We start from the raw sequence: 13,296 nt of genomic DNA on the forward strand, positions 1-13,296 counted from the left end.
ATCCATCCATAGTTGCTTCCAAGTTTTGGCAGTTATGAATAAAGCTGCTATAAAAAGTTATGTGTGGATGTAAATTTCTAACTTTTTTCGTAAATACCAAAGAGTACAACTGCTGGATTGTATAGTAAGAGTATGTTTACTTTGTAAGAAACCATCAAATTATCTTCCAAAGTGACCATGCCATTTTGCATTCCCACCAGTAAGGTATGAGAGTTTCTATTGCTCCATACCCTCCTCAGCATTTGGTATTGTCAGTCTTCCAGATTTGGGCCATTCTAGCAGGTATTCAGTGGTATCTCATTGTTGTTTTAATTTTAATTTCCCTGAGAACATATGATGTGAAACATCTTTTCATATGCTTGTTTGCCATCTGTGTATCTTTTTGGGTGAAGTGTCTATTAAGGTCCTCTTATTTTTCTTTTTTTTTTGCTGCACTGGGCAGCATGTGGGATTTAATTCCCCAACCAGGAACTGAACCTGCGCCCCCTGCAGTGGAAGCGCAGAGACTTTTAACCACTGGACTGCCAGGGAAGTCCCATGTTCTCTTATTTTTGAGTTTTAAGATTTCTTTGTCTATTTTGGATAACAGTCCTTCATCAGAAGTGTTTTTTACAAATATTTTTCTCCCAGTCTGTGTCATAGTCCTTTGCAAAGCAGAAACTTTAATATTAATGAAGTCCAGCTTATTAATTACTTCTTTCATGGATCCTATATTGTGTCTAAAACAACATCACCATATTCAAAGTTATCTGTAATTTCCCCTATGTTATTTTCTAGGAGTTTTGTAGTTTTGCATTTTTACATTTATATCTATGATCCATTTTGAGTTCATTTTGGTGAAGCATGTAAGGTCTGTGTCTAGATTCATTTTTTTTTTGCATGTGGATGCCCAATTGTTCCATCACAGTTTATTAAAGGGACTATCTTTTTCCATTGTACTGTCTTTGTTCCTTGTCAAAGATCAGTTGACTATATTTATAGGGGTCTATTTCTGGGCTCTCTATTCAGTTCCAAGTATGTATTTGTATATTCTTTTGTCAATACTACACTGTCTTGATTTATTGCAAGTCTAGAAGTCAAGTAGCATCATCAGTCTTCCAACCTTGTTCTCTTTTATTCATTCTTTTTTATGTTTATGTTTGCACAAAGACTAATCTTAGAGGAGGAGCTAACTGCTAAGACTTAGATAATATTTTCTGAAAAGGTTTGTTTTTGAAAACCCTTCTCTATTAAAGAGAAATGGTTCTGGAAACAGAGGAGTAGTTAGGAATTTTGGTGATTATTATGTGTCCACTTGGCTAGGACTGTAGCACTCAATTATTCAAACACTAATGAAATTGTTGCTAACCTAGGTGTTGCTGTGAAGGTATTTTGTCGATGTGATGAATAGCTATAATCAATTGACTTCCATAAAAAGAGATTATCCTCCATACATTGAGTAGACTTTGTATAATTAATCCAAAGGACATAAGAGCAAACTGACTTTTCCCTGAAGAAGAAAGAAATCCCACCTCTGGACCCCAACCTCAACTCCTGTCTGAGATTATATAGCGTGCCAACCTGCCCTATGGATTTCAGACTTCCTTAACCAGACCCCACAATTCTGTAAGCCAAAATCAAGTCCTTGAAAGAAATTTCTTTATACACACACACACACATTCACACATTCTACTGATTCTGTTTTTGTCTGATGGATACAGGAATCATATTAGCTATCTATTTTACTCTTGTCATGTCATACTGACCTGAACTTAATAACATACTACTTTCCTCCCTTGTTTTAAGCTGTGAAGAGGCACATGGAGCTCCTAATGCATGGTGTATATTCACCTTAACTATTTCTATTTAGAAAACTAAATCATGATCAGTTTTAAACAAAAGATAACTAAAGTTGAAGTAAGAAGCTCAAATTAATCACTTTCTAAATATGAGATGATTTAGTTGGAAGTCATCTCTAGAGTAACATAATTTTAAAGATACTTATTTTTCTCCTCTAACTATACTAAATCAGCACTGGGAAAACTTAAACTCTGGAGGTATTGTCATCTGTATCAGTCTTTTCAATATGCACTCGGTCATAGTTGCTGTTGTATTTGGCATTTCTATTCTTCAATGTCACTTCTCATTAATGGTCTGGTTCTGATACTGTCATTTGATGACTTCTCCATTGCCATCTTACTTTATTAACTAATTATTTTCTAATTACTATTCTATGCCACTCTTTGATTCATTGGTTTTTAATATTTTGCTTAATTGCTTCCTTTGTTTAAATGATGTGGGGGGAAAATGGAGTTAAATTTATCATTTATCTTGTAAATTCTGATTTAGGAGAACTTAATTTGCTTTTTCCATTCTCTGTATAGCATTGCTAAGGAAATATTTTCTTCAATCTACTCAGATTTCTATCACTGAAGTCACCTTAAGCCATGACTTTTCAAAAGGCTCTTCAAAGACCTCAGAAATGCAATGTATACTGGCACTTGTTTATTGTGTAGTTTTCTATTATGTTCCTTTTTATTTTTTAATTTGTAATATTTCACATGATATATATATATATTTTTTTTTAAATCTTAACTCAGATCTTATTTCTTATATTGATAGTTAAATCAAGGATTAAAAAAGTGCAGAAATTGTCAATAAAAGGTCAGAGTATGTCAGTGATATATCTGCAATTTTAAAGTTAAGACATTTTACTGAAGAAAATTAGAAAATATTAAAGAAAAATTTAATTTCTATAACATTCAATATAATTTTCATAAGAGATAAAAGAATTGCAAAATGTAAGCAGGAATATTTTATTTTTAATATTATTCTACTGAAAATAAAGCTATGTGGTTTTTTTAATATAAGGATAATAATCTAAATCTTTTTAAAAATTTTTTATTGAAGTATAGTTGATTTACAAAGTTGTATTAATTTCAGTTGTACAGTAAAGTGGATCAGTTTATATATATATATATATATATATATATATACCCACTCTTTTTTAGATTCTTTTCAGAATCTAAATCTTAGTGAATTAATATACCCATTAATTTGAATATCATAAAATTCTCACTCATGAAAACCTCCTTAGAACAGATAGAACAGATAGAGGTTCTGTCTTTGACTCCTGAATGTATCAATATGTGTCCCAAATGTTAAATTTATTCCAAGAGATTATCATGACGAATGGAAAACCTTTATATATCTGTCACAATAGGCATGAAAATAATGTCACTTTTTTTCTTTTTCATATATCATTGCAGACACCAGACTCTAGTATGTGACTTATACCTATGAAAAGAGATTTTTTTTTTTCACTCTAGGTTCATCCTATATTAGCTTTCAAAGCTTTCTGAGCCCTACACAAAATGGTTACTCTAATTCTCAGAGTACAAGCACAGGCTAGGAAATGTCTAGATTTTGAGATATAGGCAAAAAATATGGTGTATGTTACCAAAACCACATTGGAAAAAAGGAAGTTTATTATCTCAAGTATCTTGCAGATGAGAGATTTTAGAGTCAGTTTTTTTTTTCTAATGAATTTATATTATTAAATTTACACACATGTAGAATGAAGTTCTTTGCAACATATAATTGACTGTATATTTTAAATTTTCCCCAGATTTGCTGATGTTTGCAGAGTATATTGATTAGTTCATTACTAAGATAGGAGTTTTGATTATATTTTAAATAAGAGAATTTAAGACAGCCTGAATCCAAAATGTGCAGTGGCTACCATGAGGAAAAACTTAAATTTACTTCCACTGAATATAAGATTTTCCAAAGAAAACATATTAAGTGGGTAAACAAAGGGCATCAATGCTGTTGCTGTTGACAGAAGATTCCTCCATATTCATGTGTGTACCTGTGTTATTAAATCACTTTGTTTCTTAACATGCATAGTAAGGATATGAAAGGGTTAATTCAGACTAGAATTACGAGTCATTTAAAAAGACTAGATACAAGTATATATATATAACTGAATCACTTTTCTGTACATCCCAAACTAACAAAACATGCTTAATCAACTATACTCTAATATATATATATATATAAAAAGAGGTGTCCTCCCTACACTCAGAGGAAAGAAGCATACTTATTTCTAAGATGGAGGGACACCAAGAAGAATCTGAATAAACAGGGCTTTCTGAGTTTTCCCCAGCTTACTTAGCACATACTCTTTGTCCTATCATATCTCTCCATGACTTGCTCCATCCATCAAACCTAGCATAAAAACACTCAGGCTTAACCATTTCTTCAGGACTTCATTTCCTTGTGAAGATTTCTGTATCATGTAAAACATATTAAATTAATTTGTATACCTTTCTTCTGTTAAAATAAAATAAAAAATAAAAACTGTCTAGCTTACTGTCTAGCTTAAATATTAGGAATGGGAAATATAAACTCATTTGTAAATTAAAATTGGAAGTCATTTAGGAAAATTCAGAATGAAGCATGTTTCCAATAAAGGTCATGGAAATTTCTTAAAAAAAACAAATATTTATGAGGATATTTGGCACTGATAAAAATATGTATAGCAAAAGTTAATATCAATCACTTCATTTTTAAAGTATTTTATTACTTATCTTAGAGTTTGCAATATATATGATGTACAACTAATTTAAGTACACTTTTAAATAGCACTATATCACTATAACATATACCATAAAGTTACTATAACTGATCTAACAGAGTATTACCAATTTCTGCCCCTTATAACATTGCTGCCATTCATTTTATTTATAGATATTATATAATCATCCAATATATGGTTACTATCATTACTTTGAACAAACATTATCTATTAGATCAATTAAGAAAAAGAAAATATTTGAAACAGATCTTACCTGCATTTATTCCTTCTTAGACATTTGTTTTTTATATGTAGATCTGAGCTTCTGACCTACATCATTTTCCTTCTCCCTGAAGAATTTAACTTTTTATTTTTAAATAGGAGGATCTGTTAGCAATGAATTCCCTTAATTTGGGTTTTACAGAGAAAATGTTTCTCCATTTTTGAAGGACAGTTTTTCTGGATATAAAATTCTAATTATTTTTTTTCTTTCAAAACTTTAAAAATTTTACTTCACTTTCTTGTTCGCATGGTTTCTGAAGAGAAGTCTGATATAATTTTTATCCTTATTCCTCTATAAGTAAAGTACATTTATTTCCTCTGGCTGCTTTCAAGATTTTCTTTGCCTTTGGCTGTCAGCAATTTGGATGTGTAGTAATTAAGTGTAGATTTTTTTATCCTACTCGTTGTTCACTGGATCTGTGATTTGGTGTCTGTCATTAATTTTGGAAAAATCTCAGCCATTATCACTTCAGATACTTCTTCTGCTCTATCTTCTCTTCTCCTTCTGGTATTCTTATTACATATGTATTACACATTTTGAAATTGCCCCACAGCTCTTGGAAATTCTGTTCCTTTTCTTCATTAATTTTCCTCTGCATTTCTGTTTGAGAAGTTTCTATTGACATATCTTCTACCTCACTAGTTCTTTCCTCAGGCTTGTCCTGCCTACTGATGAGCCCATTAAAGGAACTCTTTGCTTCTTTTAGTGTTTTTGATTTCTAGCATTTCCTTTTGATTTTTTCTTAGAGTTTCTCTCTTCTTACCATGTGTTCTCATATGTTGTCCACCTTTTTCATTAGAATGCTTAGAATATTAATTATAGTTATTTTAAATTCTCTGATAATTATAAATCTGTGTCATATATGAGTCTCGTTTTGAATCTTGCTTTGTCTCTTCAGACTCTTAAACTTTGTCACACCTTGTACTTTTTTGTGGAAAACAAGACATGGTATATTGGGTAGTATGAACTGAGGGAAGCAGGCCTTTATTTTGGATTCTATGTATGTTATTCTAGGGGTTGGATTAAATATCTCTTGTAACCATAGGTTTCAGTGTCTTCGATTTCCTCTGGCGTCATTTCTATCTCTTTTTTTGTTTTTGGGTTTCCTCAAAAACACCTTCTTAAATAAACTGTGCAGTCTTGCAGTTCTTTCAGCTATAATACAACTTTATTAGAGTCTCATTGATGTGGTGGTAAGGTATGCGGGCAGGGTAAGCATTCTATAATTATAATTAAATCTCAATCTTTTAGTAGGTCTGTGTCCCCGGGCTGTGATTTCCACAAGTGTCTCTCAGCGTTTTTCCCTTCTCAGCTGAGACAGGAAACTGGAGTTGGGTAATTTTCCTTCTTCCAGTTTAAAAAGGCTCTGGTAAAGTCTTTTCACATGCTAAGTCTTTGCTATGGAGAACTCTCTGACCATATTTCAAAATGGCTATGTTCCCCTTCATTTTTAAAAAATTTGCTACATATATGGATTAAAATTTATTTCTTTGCTCATCGGTATCCAATCATTCTAGCATCATTTGTTACAAAAACTATCTTTTGTCAATGAAGTTGCCATTGCACTTTTGTCAAATATCAGTTGCCCACGTGGAGGTGGGTCTTTTTCAATACCACACTGTCTTTATTGTTGTAGCTTTATAATAAATCTTGAAATTAGGTAGAGTTAATTTTTTATTCTTATTATCCAAAGTTGTTTTGATTATTTTTGGCCTTTCGATTTCCATATAATTTTCAGAAACATTTCTTTAATTTTCACTAAGAAAAAAAGCTTTTGAGATTTTTATTGAGATTGCATTAACTATGAATTGAATTGGTGAAAATTGATATCTTAAGAATATTAGACCTTCTAATACATGATCATATTATGCATCTCCACTTACTAGGTCTTGTGAAATTTCTTTCTGCAATTATTTGTAGTTTTCAGTGCACATATTTTCATATCTTCCTTTTTTCAGATTTACCATTAATATTACATATATTTTGATGGTATTATAAATTATATTTAAAAATCAAATTTCTGATTATCTTTGAGAGAATGTGAAATACTGTTAGTTTTTACATATTGGTATTGTGTCCTACATCCTTGTTGAACTCTTGTTGATTCTAGTAGCTTTATTCTATATATCATTACATTTTCTCCATAGATGACTTTATCTTCCACAAATAAAGACAATTTAACTTCTTCCCTCCTAATCTGGATGACTTTCTTTTGCTTATTGCACTGGCTGAACCCTCCAGTACAATGATGGACAGAAGTGGTGAGAGTGGACATCCTTTTTGAGAGCTAAGCATTCACATTTTTATCATTAAATATGATGTTAGCTGTAGGTTTCCAGGGGATACAGGTTGAAAAATGTTCTGTATATTCCTATTTTATAAAGTTTTTATTAGGGTTGGATATTGGACTTTATTAAATGCTTCTTCTATGTACATAGAAGTTATCATGTGTTTTTTTTTTCTTTTTTGAACTGTTAATGTGGTGATTTACATTGATTTTCGAATGTTAAACCAGATTTACATTTCAGAAATAAAACCTTCTTGGTTCTGATATGTTACCCTTTTTATGTAATGTCAGATTTGATTTGCTAAAATTTTGTTTAGAATGATTTGGAAATTAATTCTTCCTTGTAAAATTTCTAGAAGAGTTATTGTAGAATCAATATTATTATTCCTCATATGTTTAAGAATTTATTGGTGAAGTCATCTGGGTCTGGAATTTTCTCTATCAGAAAATTTTAAAACAAATTCTATTTCTTGATTAGTTTTGTTGTATGTTTTTGAGTGAACTCTGTTAGTATGTCTTTCCAGGATTTACCCATTTCATTTAGATTACCATAATTACTATGATAATAATAATTTCCATAATTATTACTCATAATATCATCAAATTATCTTTTAAATATCTTTAAAATTAGCAGTGATGTCAAGTTCTTATTCCTGACTATTTCTGTCTCCTCCTTTTTGTTGTGTTCAGTCTAACTAGATGTTTGTCAATTTTTTGAACTTTTCAAAGAACTAGTTTTTGGTTTCATTGATTTTTCCATTTTCTGTTTTCTATCTCACTGATTTTCATGCTGATCTTTATAGTTGTTTTTCTCTAATTATTCTGTGCTTAATTTGCTCTTCTTTTCCAGTTCCTTAAAGTGGAATTGAATTCAATTATTTGAGAATGTTCTTCTTTTCTACTGCCGTATTTAGTGTTATACATTTCCATTTAAGCACAGTTTTAGTGCAGTCACACAGATTTCTATATAATGTGTTTTTATTTTAATTTACTTCAAAATACTATCTAGTTCATTTTTATTTCTTTTGTGACCCATAGTTTACTTATAATTGTGTTATTTTACTTATAAATATTTGGAGATATTTTTTAGAGATCATTTTGTTACTGATTTATATTATAAATCCATTGTGGCATAGAACATACATTGATCAACTTGCTTCCTTTTAAATTTATTGGGAATTATTTTATTCCCTGCTAACTTTGCTTGATTCTCTTTTCTTTCTGAATCTTTTTCTAGTTTCTCTTGCTACATCTTCACTAATTAGGTTCACTAATCTTCTTTTCTGCAATATCTAATTTGCTATTAATCTCATATGGAGTACTTTTTTTAATCTTACCCAATTGTTTTTATCTCCAAATGTTTGATCCAAATATTTTTATGTCAGCTCTGTCTCCTTGAACATATGAAATACAGTTATAATTGTTTCAATATCCTTGTCTGCCAATTCTAATATCTCTCCCAATTCTGCATTAATTTTGATTGTTTAATTGTCTCTTTATTATTGGTCATAGTTTCTTGCTTCTTTGTATACCTGGCAATTTTTTATTGGATGATAGATATTGTGAATTGTATCTGGGTAATTGAAAATATTGTAATTTTATCTGGATAATTTTTATATTATTATAAATATTCTTGAGTTTTGTTCTGGGATATAGTCAAGTTTTAATGTTTTTCTTTAAAAAAGTTATAATCAGATCTGGAGTGGTGCTTAGTTTAGGGTTATTTATTCTCCATTACTGACATAGGATCCTTCAGTGAACTTTACTCAATGTCCATGAATCATGAGATTTTTCCAGGTTGTATGGTAGTAATATCACTATTCCCAGCCTTCTCACCACTAATTCTTTAGATGATTCTTCCCTTAGTCTTTGATATTTTCCTCACACTTGTGTATTAGCTGTACTTAGGTCTTTGAAGCTCTCTCTATATATCTATCTCTGAAGTTCTATCCCCTCCAGAACTCAGCCTTACAAATTATGTATGTTCTGTCTTTGCAGGCTCCGAGCTCTGATTCCTCAACTTAAGGAGTCCTCTGGTCTCCTCCTGGATTACCTCTTCCTTCCCCATGGCCTGGAAACTCTCTTAAAGCAATGAGCTGAGATAATCAGAGAGTTCACCTCATTTACTTCCCATCTTGTAAGAATTACTGTCCTTTATTGCCAATTTTAAAGTAACTTAAAATCATTATTTTATATATATTTTGTCAATTTGTGGTTATTTTAGTCAGGAGAGTAAATCAATTATCTTTTTATTCATTTTGACTAGAAACAAAGATCCTTACAACATCTTAAAATATTTCAAAATTTTCAAACAATTTTTTATACTTTATTAAACATTAAATTTAACAGATTTGAGATATGTAAGATATATACCCTAAGAACTGTGGGTATATTAATTTCAAGTAATATAATGTAGATGATTGTTTTCCTTATTTGAAAGTTCTAAAACCAAACATTTAAACAAGAAGAAAGCTCAACATAGCACAAAGTAGAATACAACTTGTTTTGTTTTGTTTTTTAGTTTAATTTTTAAAATACAGGTGCTCTAAAATAAAATATTTTTTCTATTCCTATTTGATTATAATACATAATGCATGAGACGAAACTGAATGGATTATAAACAAACAAAAAGAAATTAGCTAGAAGGAGGAAAGGTTGATGAACACTTTTATTATTTTGATTTTTCTAAGAAGAACACATTAAATCTCTTTAAAAAATTGGTTAGTATTACTTAATTGATGGAGGAGGCCCCAAAAGAGAGCAAAGCAAAGCTATCTTACCAGTGTTAATATTCTTCTTTCAGATGGTAGAATAAATTTTTTCACTCCTTTTTTTTAGAAATAAATAAAATTCAAAGTAATTACCATTAGTTAGAGCCACAGAAAGCAACCTTCCAGTTAGACAAATGTTTCAACAAGATTCCTAATGAGAGTATCTTCCCATCTGGATCCCTCTGCAGACAGACTCAACAGGAAAACAAAACAATTACCCTAGGATATCTGATTCTGAAACCAGAATAGAAGAGTTTTAATGAAGAATGCAAAAACATAAGCAGATACTTCATAGTCACCTCCTGCCTATTTCTTTCCACTCTATTTCAGGATTTCATTACTTTTCATATGCAATTCTGTAATAGCCTTCTAGGTGTTCTGAACAACTCTCAACTTTCACAACTTCAAATTGTTTTTCAAACTTCTGCTAGACAAATTTTCACAGGGCCCAATTTTCACAACATCAAATCCCTGTGCTCAAGAACTCAGGATGGTTTGATTTAACCATCACAATCATAGCTAATCAAAATTATGTACCTGCTTTTAAGGCTGTTGTATACATCAAAACTGGCTTTTTCATCGACTTCACTTTTTTAACCATTTTTTAAATTGAAGTATAGTTAATTTACAAAGTTGTGTTAGATTCAGGTGTACAGCAAAATGATTCAGTTATATATCTATTTTTTTTCAGATTCTTTTCCATTATAGGTTATTACAATATATTGAACATAGTTCCCTATGCTATATAGTAGGTCCTTGTTGTTTGTCTACTTTATATATAGTAGTATGTATTTGTTAGTTCCAAACTCCTAATTTATCTTGCCCTCCCCCCCTCACCTCCGCTATCCTCTTTGGTAACCATAAGTTGGTTTTCTGTGTCTGTGAGTCTGTATCGGCTTTGTAAATAAGTTTATTTGTAACACTTTTTTTAATTCCACATATAAGTGATATTGTATGACATTTGTCTTCCTCTGTCTTACTTAACTTAATATGATAATCTCTATGTCCATTCATGTTGCTACAAATGGCATTATTTTTTTTTTTTTTGGCTGAGTAATAATCCATTGTATGCACAAACCACATCTTCTTTATCCATTCATCTGTTGATGGACATTTAGATTGCTTCCATGTCTTGGCTATTGTAAATAGTGCTGCTATGAACATTAGGGTGCATTTATCTTTTCAAATTAGAGTTTTCTACAGATATACATTCAGGAATGGGATTGCTGGATCTTATGGTAGTTCTATTTTAGATTTTTTAAGGAATCTCCATACTGTTCTCCATAGTGGCTGCATGAATTTACATTCCCACCAACAATGTAGAAGGGTTCATTTTTCTCCACACCATCTATCTCATTGCAGTTTTAATTTGCATTTCTCTAATAATTAGCATTATTGAGCATTTTTTCATGTGCTTGTTGGACATTTGTATATCTTCTTTGGAGAAATATCTATTTAGGTTTTCTGCCCATTTTTTTATTGTGTTGTTTTTTTTTTTTTTTTTTTTTTTTTTTGATTTTGAGCTGTAAGAGCTGATTGTATATTTTGGAAATTAATCTCTAGTTGGTAGCATCTTTTGCAAATATTTTCTCCCAGTCCATAAGTTGTATTTTCATTTTGTTTATTATTCTCTTTGCTGTGCAAAAGCTTTTAAATTTAATTAGGTCTCATTTATTTATTTTTGCTTTTATTTCCATTACTCTAGAAGATGGATCCAAAAAAAAAATACTGCCATTTATATCAAAGAGTATTTTACCTATGTTTTACTATAGGAGTTTTATAGTCACCAGTCTAACATTTAAGTCTTTAGTCCATTTTGAGTTTATTTTTGTATATGGTGTTAGAGCATATTCTAATTTCATTCTTTTACATGTAGCTGTCCAGTATTCCAGCACCACTTATTGAAGAGACTGTCTTTTCTCCATTGTATCAATATATTCTTGGCTCCTTTGTCATAGATTAATTGACCATAAGTATGTGCGTTTATTTCTGGGCTTTCTATTCTATTCCATTGGTCTATATGCCTGTTTTTGTTCCAGTACCATACTGTTTTCATTACTGTAGCTTTGTAGTGTAGTCTGAAGTCAGGGAGCATGATTCCTCCAGCTCTACTCTTCTTTCTCAAGATTGTTTTGAGCCATTCTGGGTCTTTTTCGTTTCTATACAAGTTTAAAATGTTTTGTTCCATTTCTGTGAAAAATGCCTTTGGTAATTTAATAGGGATTTCATTGAACCTATATATTGTCTTGGGTAGTATGCTCATTTTAACAATAATGATTCTTCCAATCCAAGAACATGATATGTCTTCCCATCTGTTTGTGTTCCCTTCAGTTTATTTCATCAGTATCTTATACATTTCAGAGTACAGGTCTTTTGCCCCATCATATCCTATCTTCTCAGCTATTGATTATCCCCTTTCCTTTGTTTTTTGTTTTGTTTTTGTTTTGTTTTTGTTTTTGCGGTACGTAGGCCTCTCACTGTTGTGGCCTCTCCCATTGCGGAGCACAGGCTCCGGACATGCAGGTTCAGCAGCCATGGCTCACAGACCTAGCCGCTCCGCGACATGTGGGATCCTCCCGGACCAGGGCACGAACCCGTGTCCCCTGCATCGGCAAGCAGACTCTCAACCACTGCACCACCAGTGAAACTTCCCCTTTCCTTTTTGATATTTTCCTTCTCTTCAAGTGAGTCTTTCCCATTTCCTTAAAATAAAAGTACTCCCACCATGCTCTATTTCTGCCACCCACAGTCTCCTCTCTATTCACCCTTCTGAACTTCAGGCCAGGATATCCAACAGCTTTTAAAAGACATTGCTTTGGATAACTCCAAGTCATTTCAGGCTCAACATGCCCAAATTAAAATTCATAATTTCATTAATTCCATCCCACTGTAAAAAAACAAACCAAGAAAAAACCACTCCTGATCTTTTGCCAGTGTGCCTTGTTTTGGTAAATATCACTCCCTGCAAGTCAGAAAATGTGCAGTCATAATTCAATCTGTAGTTTTTTTCCTTTCTTATAGAGTCCATTATAAACTCTGGTCAGTTTTACATCCTAAATACTGATGATATTCACCTCCTTCTTTCCATATCCACCTCCACCTTCTCAGAAAATCTGTCTCTATTCATTACTCTAAACATTTCAATTTGGCTTCTGTCCACAGCATTCCACTGTGACCTTGCTAAAGTGTCCATTGAAATTTCTGCTGCTAATCCAATGGAATATTTTTGTCTTTATCTTGCTTGACCTCTCAGTAGGATTCAGAACTGGTCTTGATTCTGTCACTCTAGAAATACTCTTTTCCCTTGTTTTCATGAAAACTCTCTTCTAGAATTCTGGCCATTCTTTCTCAATTCTCCTTTTGATTTTTCCATCTTAATTGGACCATTAAAATTGGA

This window comes from Stenella coeruleoalba (genome assembly GCF_951394435.1).
Source record: "Stenella coeruleoalba genome assembly, chromosome: 5".
NCBI classification, from domain to species: Eukaryota; Metazoa; Chordata; class Mammalia; order Artiodactyla; family Delphinidae; genus Stenella; species Stenella coeruleoalba.